Source organism: Mauremys reevesii, linkage group 2 (assembly GCF_016161935.1).
Source record: "Mauremys reevesii isolate NIE-2019 linkage group 2, ASM1616193v1, whole genome shotgun sequence".
Taxonomy (NCBI): domain Eukaryota; kingdom Metazoa; phylum Chordata; order Testudines; family Geoemydidae; genus Mauremys; species Mauremys reevesii.
This window is the reverse complement of record NC_052624.1, coordinates 138,629,088-138,652,197: the sequence shown is the minus strand read 5'-3', so window position 1 is coordinate 138,652,197 and position 23,110 is coordinate 138,629,088. Positions and strand designations below refer to the sequence as shown.

At 41.3% G+C, this 23,110-nt stretch overlaps 1 protein-coding gene across 8 annotated transcripts in view; it reads left to right on the top strand.

Moving 5' to 3' along the window:
• The window catches only part of CDH18 (cadherin 18), a 623,460-nt gene that overhangs the window by 263,007 nt on the left and 337,343 nt on the right, over nt 1–23,110 (top strand). Inside the window, exon 1 of one of the 8 annotated variants that reach the window (XM_039526202.1) lies at nt 12,765–12,800. The exons of the other annotated variants lie outside the window; for them this stretch is intronic. The gene's annotated coding sequence lies outside the window, so the exon portion shown is untranslated. Of the gene's footprint in view, nt 1–12,764; nt 12,801–23,110 lie in introns of those variants that run through there. 8 annotated transcript variants of the gene reach the window in all.

The following is a 23,110-nucleotide window of genomic DNA, read 5'->3' as shown; positions in this document are numbered from 1 at the left end:
ACATTTAAATGGCTAATGGAACTAAAGACTTAGTAATAACTCTGAATGGGCTGTTAAGACACATAATATTGTCTTTTTTCAAAATTCTTCTATTTTAAGTGACCCAGGATAGATATACATTACAAATATGCTCTCATACAGCCCCAGTGTTCTGTGGCTGCTGAACATCTCATGAAAATGTGATTTTTCAAAAGGAATACTGTATATACAGAACAGACATATACCTACAGAGACTTACTATGAGGTATAGTGCTGAATATACTAATTTTCTCTGTCATAAATGTTTGAATATGCAGTCCTTGCACATACACGCACTATCATTAACATTAAACAAAATTATTTGTTTTAATGTGCCCCAAATTCCTCTGAACTGAATGACCAATTTCATAATAGGCTGAGTGTCATGTTGTGTGAACAAATAAGATTAGATTTTAATTATGACAGTTGGAAAAGAGGTTAGACTAATGAACTTGTTTATAATGTTTTGTTTTCTGGGGTGATAAGAGGAGTGCGTTTATCTTATATGTATTGATTCTCACTCTCCTAAATCAGTAGGGTGCTGAATATCCCTTTAGGGGTTGACTGTCAAAAGCATCAAACTCATAGTCAGAAACAATTTGGTTACCGTTTTTTTATACCAAAAGATGGACTGAAGCTGGTGACCCTGCTGTGGGATTTATTATAAGACGTTGCTGCAGGACAGAAGATCTGTAGCTATAATTTTACTTCCCATTAACAGTCAGTTGGAAATCTCATGGAGAGATGTACTCTTCATAGAATTCTCCATAAAAGGACCAAAAATTACATATTTCAGCATATATAGTTGACAGCCTATGCTTTATTTCACATAAAAGTAATGATATGCTGGAAAAGAAATAAATACTTTGAAGTCCATGAAACTTAGTTATAATAGGACTGTTCTGATTTTTGCAGAGAACACATTGTCTGCGGGGAATGTAATTTAAACAGAGATGAAGTAAGAAATAGCCTAATAATGATATGCATTAAAGGACTATTATAGCACTAAGATCCCGATGCAATATTTATTCTTTCAAGTTGTTGGCTACTACTCTCTGTATCTAAAATACCTGTTCTTATTTTGTAATATTTTTAATCAAGAATTTTGATGGAAATCTGAACTATAACAATTGTGGTGCAGTCTTTATTTGGGGTTAAGAATCTTGTCCCATCTTATTACAAAAATGGCAACTGTACAAGTTCAGTAAGAAGCTAGGAAAAAGTCCAATTGTCACTTGTCTTACCAGTACTCAGCTGTTTGTGTGTGTGTGTGTGTGTGTGTGTGTGTGTGTGTGTGTGTGTGTGTGTGTGTTTTTTAAATTGTGCTTGGTAGATTTTCCTATCATGTTAAATCATTAATGACTTAGGCTTGTAGGTGCTACTGTAAAGCAAATAAATGATAATATGCTGTGTCAAAGTGGCAGAGTTTAAGACCTTATATGAAAGGAATGCAAAGTTCTTTCTGAGTCCCTCTTGGCACAGATGTTATACCGTACATTAAGATTCAGGATAATAACTGCTGAGTCATACTGGCACGTGAGTGCAGTTAGTTTAAGCTAGGATCCTCTACTGGAAGATGCTTAGATATGGCAGTGATGATGGCGGTATAAGAACCTAAATAGTATTCATAAATCTAAATCAGTGATCTCTCTGTCACCTCCACCTCCATCGTCCAGATCTCTGGCCTCCAGTTCTTTGCGGCTGCTGTATTATACATTGTAAATTGTCCTGCCCTCCCCACCCCGGCATCTACATTTACAAATCTTAAATTCCTCTTGATGCATGAAAGAAACTGAGACTATCAGCAAGTACAGGCGTGTCCACCCTGCTTGAGATGTAGTGTGCTGAATGAGCCATTAAAAGAACATCTGTCATGCTTCAACAAGTATCCCTTTAATGTGAATAAATTGATTTTTAGCCTGAGAGGGCTATTTAAAACCATTATGCCTAACTCTGTTCCCAGGTAACGATGCCTTGTGTGAAGATTAGACTGTAGTGCTTTTGCAAAAGTTGGTATTTGCAGAAGTGACTGTCATAGGATTTACCCCCATTCTGAACCTTAGAGTATAGATGTGGGGACCTGCATGTAAACCTCCTAAGCTTAATTACCAGCTTAGATCAATAGGCTGCCACCATTCCCAAGGACTAACTCCCTTCCCTGGGTAGTCTTGAGAGACTCCACCAATTTCCTGGTGAACACCGATCCAACCCCTTAGATCTTACTACAAGGAGAATTTAACCATCCTCCCTCCTTTCCCCCATCAATTCCTGGTGAGTCCAGATCCAATCCCCTTGGATCTAAACAACAGGGAAAAATCAATCAGGTTCTTAAAAAGAAGGCTTTTAATTTAAAGAAAAGAAAGGTAAAAGGAAAAAAAAAACGTCTGGGAGATAGCATACAAGCTGATCTCACAGACAACAGATTTAAAACACAGGATGTTCCCCTGGGCAAAAACCTTAGTACACACAAGAATACCCAATTTGATTATTCCCCTAATGCCAAGACAAGTTACAAAAAGAAAATAAACAAACCTATTTATTATTTTCTAAAACTTACTACTCTGATAAGAGGCTGGTTCCTTGATCTTTTCCACTCTGGCTGAAACTGACTCTAAACAAAGGAAACTTCCCTCCTTCCTTTTGAAACATCTTGTTCCCCCATTGGTTCCTCTGGTCAGGTGTCAGCTAGGCTAGGTGAACTTCTTAACCCTTTACAGGTAAAAGAGGCATTAACCCTTAACTATCTATTTATGACAGTGACATTTTGGCATCTCAAAAACTTATTTGTGGACAGCAAAATATTTTTTTGGTTATTATCTACTGCAGCTGGTATATTTGAAGCAGTGTGGGTAGAATGGCGAAAAGGAGTAAACACACATCTCATCAAAACCATCTAAACTACCAACTTTCTTTGACTTGTTAGAAATATGTTTTATGGAGACTGCTTTTGATCCTTAGATTTTAAAATAGTTTCCATATAACCCACCAAAGATTCTGTCTTCCTTGCTGGTATAGTATGTTACTTCCCATTGATTTTAGTAAAACTGTTTTCAGAGTAAGGAACTACTCAGTATGAGGTAGGCAGAATCAGGGTCTTATATTATCCATATTATTTTCCCCTCATTTGGTGTAATGACTCAACTCCTATTTCAGTTGTATAGCTATGTAAAAGAGACATAGGGAATAAGAGCCTCCCCTCCCCCCACCCCTCCCGGTATGGGCTACCCAGACATACTGGAGTGAGTGGGTTCTGTGTGCTCACATACTTCCCCTCACCTGGAGCTGTTGGTGAAGATGGAAACTGGATTGAGATTTGGTTCCAGATCCCTGATGCATCGAGCACCAGAGCTAAGTCACTCCAGGGAAAGCTGGAAAAAGCAGCATTTATGTCTCAGAGGGGTGTATTCCTGTGGTGAAGCCCTTTGCTCAGGACAATGCCTTAAAGCACAATCTAGCCATAAATGTTCCCAGCTGTGATCTGACCTTTCAAAAATAATTACTATATACACTTGTTGATTTGATGATGAGTGGGGTATTTTTACTGGCTTTCAAAGCTAGAGACTAAGAACAAATCTCCATGGGGGGAAGACACTGCAAGTTATCTGATCCACTTAGTGTCATGTAGAACCATATTTCAGTGAGGTAGCCATGCAGTATGGGGAAACAATGTGGTACAAACAGGAGTGATTCAATTAAACTAAGAAAGGAAAAATGTAGGATGAACATCAGGAAAAAAAAACCATCCAGTCAGTGACCTATGGCAGGGATACAATGGAAGTGTCTTTACAGGGACATCTGAATTTGGAAAAGAAAAATATTTTAAAATATATTATTATAAGTCACACCACTCCAGAGTACCTTAGATAATAAGCTATAAAGTGTTTATGGCAGGGATAGGCACCCTATGGCACGCGTGCCAAAGGCAGCATGCGAGCTGATTTTCAGTGGCACTCACATTGCCCGGGTCCTGGCCACCAGTCCCGGGGGCTCTGCATTTTAATTTAATTTTAAATGAAGCTTCTTAAACATTTTAAAAACCTTATTTACTTTACATACAACAATAGTTTAGTTATATATTATAGCCTTATAGAAAGAGACTTTCTAAAAACATTAAAATGTAATACTGGCACGAGAAAACTTAAATTAGAGTGAATAAATGAAGACTCAGCACACCACTTCTGAAAGGTTGCCAACTCTTGGCTTACGGCATAGTCTAGAGAACACCTTCTGTATATGCCGGAAGAATGGAGTTATTCATAGGTCTTTTCTAATGCTAACTTCCATGATCATATAACTAATACATTATTTCACAATGAAGTTACATAAATGGATTTGAAACTATGTCAAGTGAAACTTAGCAATTTCAAATGAAACTCACTTTGAATTTTGGGTTAAAATGAATCAAAATCTTAAAGCAAAACATTGCAGAGAGAACCAAAGAAAATATGTACATGAACACCTGGGAAGCAAAACTGCTGGGTTTCATATAGATCTAGTTGTTGTTTTTGCTTTCTTCATCTAAATACTTGATGAATATCATCTCAGTTTCAATGCAAACAATCTAAAGAACATAGCAAAACACAGAATATCAGAGTCTCTTCTAATAGATAAATCAGAAACAAAAACAAGGCTTCACAGAGTAGACATTAGTATTCTAGGCAAATTTGCCAATATCTGTATCCTTCAATGGCATTATTGTTGGAAAAATCCTGTATGTAGTAGTGCAGATATGAAAGGGAAGAAGTTTTATTCGAAAGAAGAGGAAACAGAGAGACAGTTTTGACTACTTCATTTGGATGACCAAAAATGGTAATGGTATGGTGTACTTTCTTCATCAGTACCATGTCCCACTTGTAGCGCAATCTTTTCCTCAGACTCATAGATTTTAAGGCCAGAAGGGACCATCATGGTCATCTTGTCTGACCTGCACATTTTAGGTCACAGAACCTCACCCACCCACTCCTGTAATAGACCCCTAACCTCTGGCTGAGTTACTGAAGTCCTCAAATCAAGTTTTAAAGACCTCACGTTGCAGAGAATCCACCATTTACACTAGTTTTAAACCTGAAAGTGACCTGTGCCCCATGCTCCAGGGGAAGGCAAAGAACCCTCTGGGTCTCTGCCAATCTGACTCAGGGGAGAACTCTTTCCTGATTGTGATCCATGTCGGTTGGCCCACTGAGCCTCTAGGGGGTGGCGGGGAGCTACTGCCTCACTGGCTGTCCTGGGTCATGCCTCTGTCACTGGGGAATTAGCAGAGGGAGGGGCACCGGCAAGAGTCTCTAGTGCGCTCCTCAGGCAGGAGAGCATCGGCGAGGGTCTGTAGCGCGCCCCTCAGGCAAGGGAGCGTCGGCGAGGGTCTGTAGCGCGCCCCTCAGGCAGGGGAGCGTCGGCGAGGGTCTGTAGTGCCCCTCAGGCAGGGAAGCGTCGGTGAGGGTCTGTAGCGCCCCTCAGGCAGGGAAGCGTCGGCGAGGGTCTGTAGCGCGCCCCTCAGGCAGGGGAGCATCGGCGAGGGTCTGTAGCATGCCCCTCAGGCAGGGGAGCATCGGCGAGGGTCTGTAGCGCCCCCTCAGGCAGGGGAACATCGGCGAGGGTCTGTAGCGCGCCCCTCAGGCAGGGGAGCGTCGGCGAGGGTCTGTAGCGCGCCCCTCAGACAGGGGAGCGTCGGCGAGGGTCTGTAGCGCGCCCCTCAGACAGGGGAGCATCGGCGAGGGTCTGTAGCATGCTATCAGGAGTTTGCTACCCGAGGCGGGTTGGCCGGGGTAGGGGAACGCAGGCCAACCCAACTCCACTGTGTTCCAGCCCAGGGCCCTGACAGTGGCAGGGCGAGGGTCCCGCCACTGGGTCAGCAGGGGTCCTTCTGCAACACGCTGACCAAAAAGACTCACTGCATGGTGCAGTTCTGTCCCTGGGCTCCTTCCTACCTGGTCTCTTGAGCGAGTCCCTCCAGGCCTTCCAGCTCGTCCGGGTATTCGGCTGCTGGCAGCTCCAGCTCCCCCTCTGCATCAGGCTCCTCCATCTCCTCTGGGTTCTCAGCTGCTGGCAGCTCCAGCTCCCCGTCTGCCTCAGGTTCCTCCAGTTCCTCTGGGTACTCAGTGGCAGGCAGCCCCTGTCCTTCCTCCAGGTCAGGTTTCTCCTGGTTCAGGGCCGCCCCTGAACCAGCAGCAGGTTCTGAAGGGAGCAGCCAGTGGTCTGTGTCTGTCTCCCTCCCTGGTGCTGCCCTGACTGGGCTAAGGGACCCACCTTTTGTACTTCCTGTTCCACCCGTCCCCTTCCAGGGGGTAGAGTAAGCTTGGTCTGGCCCCGCCCCCTCAGGCTGAGAGAGTGGCTCTTTACCCTCCGGTTCGGAGGGAAGCCACGCTGGCTCCCTACACTGACAATAAATACGGTGATTAGTTAGACTCTGAGCATTTCGGCAATACCCACCAGCCAAACACCTGGGAAAGAATTATGGTAACTCAAAGCCTTCCTCATCTAGTGTCTCATCACGGGTGATTGAGGCTATTTGTGACTAGCAGTCAGAGATCAGCTACATGCCATTGCAAGCAGTCTTATCATATCATTCCCTCCATAAAATTATCAAGCTTAATCTTGAAGCCAATCAGGTTTTTGGCCCCCACGGCTTCCCTTGGAAGGCTGTTCCAGAACTTCATTCCTCTGATAGTTAGAAATCTTTGTCTAATTTCAAGCCTAAGTTTGTTGATGGCTAGTTTTTATCCATTTTTTCTTGTGTCAACATTGGTGCTTAATTTAAGTAACTCCTTCCCCTCTCTGGTATTTATCTCTCTGATGTATTCATAAAGAGCAATCTTCTCTCCCCTTAGGCTTCTTCTTGATAGGCTAAACAAGTGAAACTCTTTGAATCTCTTCTCCTAACATAGGTTTTCCATCCCTCTGATTGTCCTAGTAGCCCTTCTCTTCACCTGTTCCAGTTTGAATTCATCTTCCTTAAACATGGGAGCCCAGAACTGCACACAGCATTCCAGATGAGGTCTCACTAGTGCCTTGTCTAGTGGTACTAACACTTGCCTATCTCTACTGGAAATACCTCGCCTGATGCATCCTAGGATTGCATTAGCCTTTTTCATGGCTGCATCACATTGGAGGTTCATAGTCATCCTGTCATCAACCAAAACACACAGGTCTTTTTCCTCCTCTGTCTTTTCCAACTTATAAGTCCTCTGCTTATAGCAAAAACTCTTCTCATTAGTTTCTAAATGCACTTGCACTTCGCGCTATTAAATTTCATCCTATTTCTATTACTCCAGTTTTCAAGGTCATGCAGATCTTCTTGTATGATATTCCAGTTTTCTTCTGTACTGGAAGTACTACCCAACTGTGTGTTATCTGCATATTTTATTAGCACACTCCCACTCTTTGTGCCATGGTCCATTAAAAAAAAGGTAAATAAGGTCCCAAGACCGATTCCTGAGTAACTCCATTAGTAATCTCCCTCCAGCCTGACAGTTCACCTTTCATTAAGACCTCTTGTAGTCTCCTCTCTAACCAGATCCTTATTCACCTTTCAATTCTCATATTAGTCCCCATATTCTCCAATTTAACTTATCATTTTCCATGTGGAACTGTATCAAATGACTTACAGAAATCTAGATGGGTTAGATCTACTGCATTTACTTTTTCTAAGAAATCAGTTGTCAGAGACATAACATCTACATATGTTTGTGGACTAAGGAGTTGTACAACCAAGGCTATGGACTAAAATCAGGCAAGAGTCCTTGTTCAACAGGTGGGTGGACTCTAGTTGTAGAAAATTTGCACCCTCTGATGGAGAAGTTTGTTGTATCAACCAGGCAAGGTAATAACAAACTTCAACAGGACTTTATTTTTAAAGTGGAAACCTCCTTACCAAGCTGCTGCTGCACCCTCTGTAACTCCCACTCTGCCTCCTCAACTCCTCCCTCATCCTTCCTGTTTCCTGTCCTTTCAGACTCCCAACAGCCAGTGCTCCCAGTTCTAATAATCACAAGCAATATCTAAACACCACAAACTTTTAGACCAGTGAAGCCCCAAAATTGAGTGAGCACTGGCTGTAAAAGGGGCTGTTGTGTGTCTGAGTTAATGACTCAAGGCTGTCAAATAACAAGCTCAATTGGAATGCTTTAATCAAAGATTATCAATCAGACATTAGTACAGCACTATATAGAATACAGAAATAAATAGATATATTATCACCCTTTGTTGTCACATGAAGAGCTGTCTCTGTGTCTCTCCTTCACTGTATCTGAAGGGACACACAGTTTCCATTTCCCCAATAAGTTCCCATACCAGTGTCATTATATAGGGTTATAGACAAAGAATACCTCTTTGTCAAAGAAACATATGTTGTTATAGCATTTCTATACATTCTCAGTTTACCTGATTTACATATGAAGGCATGATTATTTACAGCTGAGAGGACTAACAATTCTTCAAGATAATATCTCTGTGGACCCTTCTTACCCCACAATCATTCTTCCCTGTTGATTCCCCAAAGAAAACATCTGCTGTAACAATCATCCCTTATTAGTTTCCCAAGTCTATACATTCATATGTAAGCTTATAGATATGTTAAGGAGATGGTTTCCAAGGATATCTGGAGTTTTATAGACATGAAGGCACCCAAGATTGTTAAAATACAGCATATAATGCATAACATTCCTGAATAGGGTTACTTGTTGGTCAAGGACCAGTGTTCTGGGCCTTAGAATTCAGACACACTCTTTGTTGAAGCTAAAGATTCTAAAGAACAGTTAATATATAAATGAATCAAATATATACAAAGAAAGAATGAAAAGGGTTAATATTTGCTAACAGATACTAAGAGGACATAGTTAGGGAATATACTGATTCATTACATTCTTCTTGATGTGTGTTGCTGCAGGAACTGCTGTTCAGTTACTGGTGGATTTGAAGCTGCCCACTCATGATAGAAACCCCAAAGGAGTGCAGGCACCAGGAATGCCATCTGCCTTTCTTTAAGCTTGAATGAGATTACAACAGAGCATGCAAGGGAACAGGCTGGAAGAGTGAATTTTAATTTAAAACTCTCTGGACTTGCTTCAGTGAATCTGGCCCTATATATTTATTTCTGTGGATGATATGTCATTGCTCTGAAACATCACCAATAAAACATCACACTACAAGAGCAATATGATGAGATAAAACAGGACAAGATGTCATTGCACCCAGATGTTAGGTACCAATAGGTCCATGACAAGATGACATAGACCTGTTAAAAGAAACAAAACAGTCCTTTTAAGTGACATAGTCTAGTTCTTAGTTTTTCCCTGGTGTACATTTCTTTATCTCCTAAGTCTATCTATCCACATTTTTATTTTTAGGATGCCACACAAATCATCTTCTAACAGTCTTAATACTAATTCATTCATCATCTCATCATTTGGAGAACATTCACTAAAGGACACCTGCTTAAAATTTAGATTTCATTCTAAATTGTGTTTCTTAGTTTTTCTGGTTTCAGAAAGACCATGTACTGGAACTAATCCCAACTCTAGTTATAAGTATTCATTGACACTACACCATTTAGCAAACTTAGGGAGTTGGTAGTAAGATCCCATGGGAAGATTCCAGAGCACTGGAAGAGGGAAAATTTAGTGCTAATCTATAAAAATGGTAATAAGGACAACCCAGGGAATTACAGACCAGCCATCTTAACTTCACTACCTGGAAAGATAATGAAGCAAATCAAGTAATCAGTTTGCAAATATCTAGAAGATAATAAGACAAGTAACAGTTAACATTGATTTTTCAAGAACAAACCATGTCACACCAACCTGATAGCTTTCTTTGATAGGGTAGCAAGCCTTGGGGATAAGGTGGAAGCAGTCAGTGTGTTATAACTTCACTTTAGTAAGGCTTTTGATCCTATATTGCATGTGCATAAACACACTATGGAAATATAGCCAAAACAGAACTACTATAATATGGGTGCATAACTGGTTGGAAAACCATTCCCCAGAGCATATTTATCAGTGGTTCACAGTCAAGCTGGAAGGGCATATTGAGTGAGGTCCTGCAAGGATCGGTTCTGGGTCCGGTTCTGTTCAATATCTTAATAAATTATTTAGATAATGGCTTAGAGAGTATATTTATAAAGTTTGTGGACAATACCAAGCTGGGAGGGGTTGCAAGCAGTTGGAGTATAGGAGTAACATTCAAAATGATCTAGACAAACTGGAGAAATGGGCTAAAGTAAATAGGATGAAATTCAAGGACAAATACAAAGTACTCCATTTAAGAAGGAACAATCAACTGCACATATGCAAAATGGAAAATGACTTCCTAGGAAGGAGGAATATAAAAAGGGATCTGGGGGTTATAGTGGATCACAGGCTAAATATGACTCAGTAATGTAACCCTGTTGCAAAAAGAAAAGGAACACTGCTCTGGGATATATTCACAGGAGTGTTGTAAGCAAGACACAAGAAATACTTCTTACAATTTATTCCGCTCTGATAGGGCCTCAACTGGAGTATTACATCCAGTTCTGGAAACCATATTACAGGAAAGATGTGGACAAATTGGAGAAAGTCTAGAGGAGAGCAACAAAAATGATTGACAGTCTGGAAAACATGACCTCTGAGGGATGATTGGGGGAAAAAAAGGGTTTGTTTAGTCTGGAGAAGAGAAGACTGAGGGGTGACATGCTAACAGTTTTCAAGTACATACAGGGTTGTTACAAGGAGGAGAGTAAACAATTTCTTCTCATTAACCTCTGAGGCTAGTACAAGAAGCAATGGACTTAAATTGTAGCAAGGGAAGTTTAGTTTGGACATTAGGAAAAACTTCCTAACTGTCAGGGTAGTTAAGCACTGGATCAAATTGCCTAGGCAGGTTGTGGAATCTCCATCACAGGAGGTTTTTAAGAACAGGTTAGATAAACACCTGTCATGAATGGTCTAATTATTACTTAGCCCTGCCTTGAGTGCAGGGGACTAGATGACCTGCTGAGATCCTTTCCAGTCCTACACTCCTGATTCTGTTACTTGTTATCTGGAAGAGTAGAGAGCATTCTGCTAAAGCCACGCTCTTAGGCCTCCTGTTCTTCCAGTTCAATGTCATTCTTTGCCGTTCTAAATATCTGCACTATTGTGACTGTCTACCTAGCAATAATGGGTCCCCCGTACACAATACATCAGGTCTTCATTGTTTCTTTTACTATATGTTACCACCAAAGTTAGTCACATAGCTACACACTAACAGTTTAAACAGCACTCTTTCAATTGCATATTTGAATAGAAAAAACAGAAAAAGGTTTAATACAAGTAGAGATAGGATAGTCTTGTGAAAATCACTGGAATGGCACTCAATTCCTAGCTCTGCCACAACCTGAGAAAGTCACTAATGTCACTATGCCTCAGTTTCCCATATATTAAATGGGTATAATAATATTTTCCTACCTCATGTAATGTTATGAGGATGAATTAATTAATGTTTGGGAGGTGTCCAAGTTATACATTGAGGAGAAAGTTATATAGTCCCTCTTGGAAGTGAAGAATACACACAATATTACAAACAAGTATTTGCTCAGTCACTTGCACTAACTGACACAATATTCATTTAGAAAGTTTAAACAGCAGAATATGCAATAAAATTGGTTTTGTTTGTTTGCTCTTTTGTTTAGGTTTTGTTTTAAATAGAAAATACTTCACAGTTATGCTAACTCTGCTGTTTTATTTATTATAATTTGTAGTATTGCCAATTATATTTTTAACTTTCAATATTATTTTTACAAACATTATATAATTATTTCTAGAGCTGGCCAGAAAATGGGATTTGTTTCTCATGTGAATTTTCATATGGGAAATAAGTTTTCAGATTTTCCTGCTGTGGAAAAAAAAATGGTTTGCCACACTTTCTGTTTTTCAAGTTTTGTCAGTTGGAAAATAGTAAAACTGCTGAAAATGTTACTTTCATAGAAAAAAGGAATACTTTCACTTTTAAGTGTTAACAAAGAGTGGGGGGAAAGGTTAAAAATAAAAAGGTTAAAAGTAAAAAGGGAGAGAAAATAACACTTAAAAACAGAAGTGTTACTTTCTCTCACTTCTTACTGTTTGGAATTTTTGTATCACCTTTTTTTTTTCCCCTTGGGAAGGGATTTTTTTTTTTTAAGAACAAAGGGTGTTTTCCCTGAAATATTTATTTTGAAATTTTTATTTAAAAAAATTGATAAAACCCTTTTTTTCCAATAAAAAACGTTTTTCTATTAAAAAGATGTCAAATTCTTTCTGAATTACAATATAAAGATTCAATCATAATGTGAGGACTAAGTAAATAATATTCTTCTTGCCACAAACAATTTAGACAACAGGCTAGGACATATAATACAGAGAAGGCAGCTTCAGTTTCACAAACTCTGATCGGTCTTACAATCAACTCACACATAATTTCCCCACCAGTCGTAACCTAATGCCAGGTGGGAACAAAATGAACCACCTTTTCTAAATGACCAGCACTAACATAGTCTGTGTTTATCACATTCTAGACTTTGCTACCACATCATCGCACCATATCTATGTAAGAACCCCAGTATGGCACTACCAAACTACTTATTATCCCAGCTGATGTAATGCCCCTTGCCATTTGCAGAAACACTGCTTTCTCAGATGTAATATTTCAGCAAATTATCTCAGCATATGGATTGTTGGTTCACTTGTCATAATGTCACTATTAGCATTCCATGGAGAGTCACAGATTCCAAGGCTAGAAAGGATCGTTGCGATCATCTAGTCTGATCTCCTGAACTCATAACTTAACTCCAGGTGACAACTGAGATCCTGATATGTTGGGTATTTCTAATAGAAGCCTTCTATATATTTACTGCATCACAAAGGAAGATATGTTCTAGCACAAGAGTATCCACAGGGTTCTAAAAGTTGGCTCTTGAGAAAGACAGTGTTAATAAAATTTGGATTAGGTTATTAATTGAAAAAAGTGCTCTCTAAGGCATGTTTTTAAGCTGAAATGTGGCCTTCAAAACTCCTTCCCACTTTTTCTATTGCCCCAGGCTCTGGTATGTGCTTCTGAGCAGCTACTCTCCTGTTTCTGCTGCAGCTGGTCATCAGCTCAACTCCCTCTCTGGCTGACTGCTGCATTGCGCAGAAATGAGAGAGTAGTTCAGACTGCTCCATAGCCTCCTGTGCTGCTGAATTAATTGTTAATGTGCTAACTCGAGCCCCCTTAGCACAAGTTGGTCTGACTGGGTTTGGAGGCTTGCTGCCAGATGCACTGGAGTCTCAGGGAAGCAGAATATGAATGATCTGGCCCTGCTTGAGCCCAAGGGACTGCATAGCAAAGGCTGGGTACCCTCTATCACCACCATCAAGGGCAGTTCAGCAGATGTGGAAAACAGGAGAAGAGGAGAACTAATAACTGGTTATGGCCCTACAACTGGCTGGAAAATGGAAATCCTTTCCTACAAAAGAAATGTTTCTGAATATTTTCTCAACTCAACTTGGGACAAAAAATTAAAAAGGACAAACTTTTTTTTATGGGAAGAGATTTCCAGAAAAAAATCCATAGCAGAACAAAAATGGATTTTTTTAGGTTGTTGGCTGCCTATTGGATGGGTGGGTGGATGGGTGGGCTGCCTAGTTTCCTGGATGGTCACTGTTCCATGCTGCCTGGGAGGGCAGCTAGCCAGGCAGTTTGGTAATCCAGGAATCAGCTGTCTGAGGTGCTGGTTAGCCAGGCAGTGAACAAGCACTGTGACCCTCATAGCCTGGAGACTCCCAGGTCTCTGTAGTCCAGCTGGCAGTCTGCTGGAGAGCCTAGGAGCCATGGGAAGCCTGATAAGGGACCTGAAGGTGGTTTCTCCTCCCCCAGTACTGCCTGAGTGGTGCTACTAGAGCAGGCTAGATAATCTGCCCCACAGCACTGATTGATTGTGGCCATTTGGTTCCTCTTGCCCTCCAGCTGAAAATGTCTAGACAACCTGCTGCTTTCTAGGGTTTACATTTTTGGATTTAAATTGAATTAATACTTGCTTGAAAGAGTTTGATAAGTAACACTTTGTTTCGGCCATTGTTCTCTGTCATCATTTAGATATAAGATGACATAAGTGATTTCATTTTAAATGGCTGATCTGGAGTTCGAAAAGTGAAAATCTTGTTTGGCAATTTACCAAAACCAAAAAGAAAGATAGGGAACATGATTTTGTTTTGTGTTACACCAGCATAAATCACGAGGACTTTTGTCAGAGTTAGTGGAAGGGCACCAATATAAAATTGTTGTGAGATCAGAAAAAGCACAGGATATTCATCTACTTGTAATGCTACTGAAAGGATTTGGGAAACTGGCTTGAATTATCCTTCACAGTGGGCATCTGTACAGTATATATGCTCACCAGTTCATGTACTTTCTGCTTCTCTTCAGCTCTCTTCTCACCCTTTATCTTTCATGGAGGAGAGTAGACACTAAATTGAGATAGATTATCGCTATAAAAATCACGCTGGTCATGTCCAAAAGACATTGGTACCTTTTTTACACGTGTCCTATGAATGTAAATTTAGTTCACAATTTTTAGATTGAAGTCTGTGATTGTGCTATCTCTCTCTTCGACCTTGATAGGGCAGATAAGAAGGGGACACACCACCACACCAAACAGCACCACAGTTCCTTTTAATCCAATCTGAACAATTCTATCAGGCTTTGTGGCAATACCAACAGAATGAGATTTATGATATTTTCCCATGAACATTGCTTGTCCTTGTCAGTCATGACCCTCTTTCCCTCATATTTCTTTTCTGTCTTGTGTAAAGTGGTGGTTATTGTTATAAATTTACTTGTTGTTATTACTTTAAAATACAACATTTTAGGATAGAAGATTATTTAGATTTACAAGTGTCGGTTTCATTCTAACTTGGAGATCTGAGGCCAATTAATTGCTTTCACTTACTTTGTACCCCTAAAGATGTTCAGTATGTCTTGGAGGAGCACCAGCAAGTTATTGAATGTGTTGAATTTCCACAGCATTCAATCACGACGTTATACATCTTGGGTGTCTCTTAAAGAATAGATTAGTACAAGCTATCCACTTACTTACCTTTGCATTGCTATTAATTAATGTTCTTTCATTTGTTACATTGAAAATTTCTGTCCAGTGTCATGGCTCCAATTATATTATACATAATAATCAACCTTGCTAATAGAATAACCTTAGATGACCCCTAGTAAGGTTGAATAACTTCCAAATATGGGTGTACATGCATTTTGATAACACGTTTTCCTTAGTAATGTCATGTTTATCTCAGTCACCTCTAGCAAAGTGCTGGGAATGCTTATTCTTAGGTTTTGAATGCATTATGGCATTCTTTGAAGAACCATCTCTATCAATGCACGATGGCTGTTATTATTACTAGGGTGAATGCAGATAGATGCAACTACTATGTATTGAAATTCTTTCTTGTGATAGAAAAATATTTTTAAAAAGAGCTACTAAGTGGTAGTGACCTGTTTTGACAAAGTGGAGAATTTGAAATCTGAGCCTTTTCTTCTTTAATTCATTCAGGGCTAAATTAATCCCTGAGGTAATTCCATTGACTTCAGTGGGTTTACACCCAGGGGTGGATTATAGCTAAATATGTAAAAAGAAAGCAGTGAGCTTGTTTCTGTAAGATAGAAAACCAAACCAAACCACACCACACACAAAGAAACAAACCTACCCTGTATAATAAAAAGTACAAGTAAGTAATGTGTCTGTTTAAACTAATTTATGGCTAGGGTCCTATCAAATTCATGGTCCATTTTGGTCAATTTCATGGTCATAGGATTTAAAAAATAGTAAATTCATGATTTTAGCTATTTAAATCTGAAATTTCACTGTATTGTAATTGTAGGGATCCTGACCCAAAAAGGAGTTGGGGTGGGGGGTTGCAAGGTTATTGTGGAGGGGGGGGTGGCAGGGGGACTTGCGGTACTGCTACCCTTACTTCTGTGCTTCTGTTGGTGGCAGCACTGCCTTCAGAGCTGGGCAGCTGGAGAGTGGCGTCTGCTGACCGGGAGCCCAGCTCTGAAGGCAGAGATGCCACCAGCAGCAGTGCAGAAGTAAGGGTGGCATGGTATGATGTTGCCACCCTTCTGTGCTGCTGCCTGCAGAGCTGAGCCAAGCCCTCAATCAGCAGCCCCCACTCAGCTGTGCAGACAGCAGTGCAGAAATAAGAATGGCATGATATGGTATTGCCACCCTTACTTCTGCGCTGCTGCTGCTGCTGGTGGTGGGGCACTGGCCTCAGAGCTGGACTCCCAGGCAGCAGCTGCTGCTCTCCAGCTCTGTCCAGCTCTGAATAAGTAAGGGTGGCAATACCGCGACCGCCCCCCCCCAAATAACCTTATACTGCTCCCCCAGCAACTTATTTTGGGTTCAGGTTCACCAATTTGAGAAACACTTGTCTCCCCCCGGGAAATCTGTGTAGTATAGAGTAAAAGCACACAAAAGACCAGATATCACAGTCCATGATACATTTTTCATGGCCAGGAATTTGATAGGGCCCTAAACAGCCATATTCTAATATCTTTACTTGATTCTAGCTGGTAATTTGAGCTTCCCTTCATGGATGCCTTGGTGAAGCTAGAGATGAAGTGGATTATGGGGAGCCAAGCAATTAGACTCTAGTTTTAATTAAAAGATTTAAAAACCCTCTGTAAGTTAGACAATAAGAATTAGGGGGGAAAGGCAGCACAGTAAATATTTGGCTTATGCTTCAAACATGCTATGTGAGTATATGTATGACAAGCACACATTATTTCTTACTGGTATTCTCAAAAAGGAATAAATTTCTCATTAGAACAAATAGCTGTACTCTAATTCATCTCCCATTTATGGCAATGGAACAGTACAGGTCAGTGAAGGAAAAGCTGTAAAGTTCAGCAATATGGCTCTGTGCCTTCAAGCAAATGTCATATGTAGGTAGCATTTGAAAATTATAGGGCAGGCTTATTAATAGGGCATAAAGTGACCATCGCTTTTTTTGTTTTGTTCGTAGCACAGTAATATCACTAAGATCATTATACCGTTGTTGGAGCTTAAAAATGGAAGCTTTTAGGTCCCTGCTAGGTGCATGCATTCCCTAGAGTGCTGCTCTTGTTTCTATGCTTAGACTACATTCACTCAGTTGGATTCCAGCTATGTGCCAAAGCAAGAAGATGAATTAAGCTTTCAGTGCTTTGACTTTTCAAGTAGCCATGGGGGATGGGGAGGAAAGGAATACTTAAAGTGTAAAAGAATCACAAGGAAATCATTTCTGATTATCGCTTTTCTGAGCAAATGCTTACCAATTGAAAATTACTTGAGAATATAACGAGGAGTCCGGTGGCACCTTAAAGACGAACAGATTTATTTAGGCTTAAGATTTCGTGGGTAAAAAACCCACTTCTTCAGATGCATAGAGTTTTACCCATGAAAGCTTATGCCCAAATAAATCTGTTAGTCTTTAAGGTACCACCAGACTCCTCGTTGTTTTTGTGGATACAGACTAACACAGCTACCCCTCTGATACTTGAGAATATAGTTTACATGTAATCAATATTAGTCGAAAACATTTTTTCCAGTACAAAAACTTGTAGAAGACAAGTGTGCAGGGTACAAGAATGGAGTTATGTTACTGGCCTTAAATGTTGAGGACTTCTTTCATCCATATGGATCCCAAAACGTTTATAAATTTTGCTAAATGATATAAACACTTTGTCCATCAGTCTAGTCTAATCATTTTACCCACTACCAAAATTGAGAGAATTATCGAGTGTAGCATAGCAGCTGATAACAAGTGCACAGAAACACTATGCAAGAGTTTAGGACAGGAAGTAGCAATATCATATCCAACCAAACTTTCACGTTGTAATTAGATGAGCACATAAGGATGGTTAATGACCTCCTCTTGCAAAAATTGTTATGGGATTCTTACATGCCCCAAGTATAATAACTGAGCATCTAGTGTAATGGTCAAGATGACTTCTGTTTTAAATCACACCTAAAAGACAGCTTCTTCTCTAGCACAGTGCCCACAACAGCAATTATTCAGTTACAACTGGTACTGATATTATAATTTCTATAGCATTATCAATACAAATTCCTGGAACAGTTGGGTTTCCCATAGAAAGCTTCTGATCAAACACTGATCAGTCCCAGTATGTTTACTTTCTGAGAGTTGTTAAAATCACTTCTTGAAATGATATAGCTGCACTGTTTCAAGTTGTAAATGTTGGGAGATTTCTTTATGATGGGTTGTGTGCCATTGCAATGCACTGCTGTTCTCCCACAGTGGCTAGCCACATACATTTATATGGGATTGTGAGGCAGGTTCCCCACAACAAAGTGAGTCAGAGGCACTATCTATGGCGGGAGTGGGCAAAATTTTGGCCCCAGGGCCACATCTGGGTGGGGAAATTGCATGCAGGGCCATGAATGTAGGGCTGGGGCAAGGGGTTGGGGTGTGGGAGTGAGTGTGGTGTGCAGGAAGGGGCTCAGGGCAGAGGGTTGGAGTGCAGGAGGGGGTGTGGAGTGTGGCAAGGGCTCAGGGCAGGGGGTTGGGGCACAGGGAGTACAAGGGGGCTGACAGCAGGGTATTGGGGTGCAGGAGGGGTACGACAGGGTCGGGGTGCGGGATGCAAGAGGGTTTTGGGGTGTGGGCTCCGGCCCAGCGCTGCTTACCTGGAGCAGCTCTGGGGTGGCAGTGGTGTGCAGCGGGGCTAAGGCAGGCTCCCTGCCTGCCCTGGCCCCGCACTGTGCTGCTGCTGGAAGCACCACGTCCCTGCGGCCCCTGGGGGAGGAGGAGCAGAAGCTCCGTTTCCAGCCAATGGGTGCTGTGGGGATGGTGCCTGGAGGCGAGGGCAGCGCACAGAGCCCTCTGTCCCCCTCTCCCAGGGTCCCAGGGGCCGCAGGGATGTGGTGCTGGCCGCTTCCAGCAGCAGTACTGGGCCCGCAGCTCCATGGGGGTGGCAATCCCGCAGGCCAGATCCAAAGCCCTGAAAAGCCGGATACTACCCGTGGGCTGTAGTTTGCCCACCCCTGATTTATGGTAAACAAAAAGATAATAGCTTTTGATGGTTAGAAATATACCGAAGGGGAGTTACAATGCTCAGCTCCCTGAGGCAGGAGGTGAGGAATTTAAAGACTAATAGTGTTGCCAATAGCACTAGCTCCACTTAATTATACAACCTGAAAAAATACCCTTACCATAATTTGTGTGGCAATAAGTTGTTTCTAGTTCCCCTAGTGGCTCATTATAATATCAATGGGAAAACAGACCATAACTCTTAGATCTCTCCTACCATTTCAAGAAGCAATAACAAGAGTAAAAGTAATAAAGACAATATTAATAACTTCTTTCAGTGTAAGGTTGTTGGGTTTTTTAAAAAAATGTATACTGTTTATTTTCTTTTCTCCCCCAAAGATATCCTTAGCCTGGTGCTAATCAAAACAGATTTATTCCAACTGTGATATTAAACCCAGAAGGGGAGAACAGTTTATTTTTTTTAAAGCATCTACAGTTGTACTCATATCCCTTCTTCCTTTCATCTTTCGGTGATGATGATGTTAGTTAGTATAATTGGTCTTGTGTGTTCAAGGAAAAACAAAACCAGAGTGCCTATTTCTTCTCAACAAGCAGGTTCCACCATGACTCACCCTGCTCAACGTTCTCAGCAAAAGGGACAAATGAAATATTCCAGGAACAATTGGCATGTGTTCACTGTAAAAAGCCACTGTAGATGAATGTGAACTCCTCTTATATTTTGACACTTGAAAAAGTGCAGTCCAGGTGTTTCAAAATTTCCACCTGACCAGTAGGAACAGGAAGGGTTTTGTTTTTGTTGTAACAGGCACTCTTTGTTATTCAGTGGAATCCACTACAGAATTGCTGGAATTATAAGGCTGCAGGACTACGAATGCACTGTAAAGGGAATTCATTTTAACACAGAAGGGATTTTTTTTCCATTTTTTCCATTTTATATGTTATTCTGGAGGCCAAACTTGGTGCTCCAGCTCTACATCTGATCTTTCATGATAGTCTTCAAAGACAATCAACTTGACATCTCCCATGTTTTCAAAGTGTCATTAAAATGAGCGTCTTAAAGTTTGTGCCCAACTTGCTGCCACTTCATGATTTTTCTTCATTTTGCACTTTTTCATACATGTTTAATATTCTTTTCTCTCTTTCTGGTGATTACCTGGGTTGCGCTAGCAGGGGAGAGAGCTTCAATGCTTCCCTTCACCTAACAGCCACCTAGGTTATCCCCACTTGATGCTTTCACACAGAAGAGGGGTCATGGCATGGCTAACAGTACCTACTCTTATCTGTGATATAGTGGCAGATCAGGCAGGGAGGCTCATAGTCCTGCTACACCCCCACTGATAACTCATAGACTCTGCCTTCCCATTCAGCCGTCCCCCAATTCTGCAGAGAGCCTGGGGAGAGACTAGAAAACCAGTGTCACCTTGCTACACATTGTTTACCTTTCGCAGCTTCATGCTGTGGTGATTGTGATGGTTGGATTTCATTTGCCCTAGAACAATGTGGGGAACAACAAAGGGGAGACACCATCCCAGCCTTTATCCTTCAGCCTCTTCCTGGAGCCCTAGGGCGGTGAATGGACACCCTTCTGGCTGTTCCTCTGTACCTATGTACACATGAATTCCTCTAAGTTGGCACAACTGTGAGGTCACCATGCCGATATGTAAGATTAAGTGAATTTCACTATCAACACAGAAATGAAACTGACTGGACACTAGCTACTTAGATTGTATAAGCTCTTTGGAGGAGGAACATCATTTTAATTTTATATGTGTCCTGATCCCTAATAGAGGCCTCCATGTGCTGCTGCAATACAAATAAATATCTAGTGGAAAAATAAGACTGAAAAATAGAGAGACCACATTTTATTTAACCACTTTCAATTTTTGTATGGTAAGGTTACATATAAAAATAGTAGGTAAGAGACTTTCATATAGGAATGAAGAAAGATCTACGTCAGTGTTTCCCAAACTTGGGATGCCGCTTGTTTAGGGAAAGCCCCTGGCAGGCCGGGCCGTTTATTTACCTGCCGCGTCCACAGGTCTGGCCGATCACGGCTCCCACGGGCCACGGTTCACCACTCCAGGCCAATGGGAGCTGCGGGAAGCAGCGGCCAGTATGTTCCTCAGCCTGCGCCACTTTCAGCAGCTCCCATTGGCCTGGAGCAGTGAACCGCAGCCACTGGGAGCTGCGATTGGATGGACCTGCAGACATGGTAGGTAAACAAACCGGCCCGGCCCGCCAGGGGCTTTCCCTAAACAACAGCGTCCCAAGTTTGGGAAACACTGATCTAGAGAAAAAGTTTTGGTTAAGGCACTGAAATGGAACTTAGGAAAGCATGGGTCTAGGCCGAGTTCCACAACAGACTTCCTCTATGACCTTGGGCAGATCACTTAATGACTGTCTCCATTTCCCATCTATGAAATGGAGATAATACTCTCTTTCTCCCACTCTTTTATTGTCTTGTCTTTTAAGATTGTAAACTTTTGAGAACAAGTACTGTCTCTTAATACATGTATGTACAACATAATGAGGCCCTAATCTCAGCTGTCTCCTCCCTAGCACTACCACAATATTAATAATAAAATGACATTTTGAAATTAATAGTGTTCCTTTAAAATCCTTTCCTCATTTTGTTTGGTGGGATTATCAGAAATTATTTGAAAAATTTCACAAGCTTTGTACTCAGCATTGCCAAGCTCAGGAGATCTAAAATCATGAGTCAGAGCTTAAATGCAATTTACTACTGTATCATTTATAATAACATATGTATTTATTAATATTATTAGTGCAATACTGTTAATGAACATGTACATTTTAATGTTATTATTAATTAATAATGTTATATCTGTTTAAAATAGTGGGAGTTTTGGTCTGTCTTTACATTTTTGAGCTTTCTGTGTGTGTGTGTGTGTGTGTGTGTGTGTGTGTGTGTGTGTGTGTGTGTGTGTGCGAGAGAGAGAGAGAGATTTTTGGCCCCATGCTTCAGGTGCTCTCATTCCACATCTCTCTATCCACTGCCCAGAAATTAATTTTGTCCCCAACTTTCAAATCAGTTCTGCCCCTACCCTTCCCCAGCCCTCCTTTCCAACAGTTCACCCCCCTTTTCTCAGCCACACTTCTGCTCTTCCTGATGTTCTTCACCCCTCTCTTCCAGTCTTTTGGGTTGGGGGCTGCAGTGGGGTCACCTCTCCCCCTTCCAGGTTGGGAGGAGGGGCAGCTCCAGGAATTATTTGTTTCTCCCCTTTCTGAAGACCGGTGATGCAGAGGAAAGAGGATGGGAGAGGAGCAGAAGAGTATTGCTCTCAGGAAGGGAGGGGAGCTGCTGTTCTCTTTAGCTTACTACTCCCCCTCTCTTCCCATGAGCATGGCTTTGGGATGCTGAGTCGAGGGGGAGGGGAAACTGCTTTTCCTATAGCAGCTGTGATTGGTTGCTCTACCCCAGGAGGCAGGCAAATGGGACAGGCATCCAGGCCTCAAATTCATTACAGGGCTGGAACGTCTCTCTTCATCCCCAGACTGGGCTCTAGCCACAGCTAAATTCCCGTCACTGCAAAAAAATCATGAGAGTAGGCAACACTGCTGTTAGAAAACTGACATCATTTCCATACATTTTGACAAGCTTTACAGACTGCATGGAGAACTGAAAATGGAACAATTGTAGGTGTAAGATTGTAAGGAACATATGCTTCAATGTGGTGACATCTCTAATGTATCGTAAGTGAGGAGTGATTAAGAGTCTTACCTGCATCTCTTTTTTAATTTTTAATTAAATTAACACCATCTGATATTTTGTAATGGAGCTTACTAGAAACTGTATATGCTTCATACTAGGTTACTAAATATGTGACTCACACATGAATGCTAGTAAGAGTCAACTGAACTTTATTTGTTGACTCCAGTCATCTGACATGGGTCTGGGTTACTAGCCCTGCCATGTGACTGGGGTAAGGCTCATTGGCTCCAGTGGTTACTGTACCCTTCAGTAAACAGCAGTTGTCACATATGTATTTCAGAAAGTCAGTGTTTTCTTGCATTTGCATTTTCTCACAGTTGCATTTGCA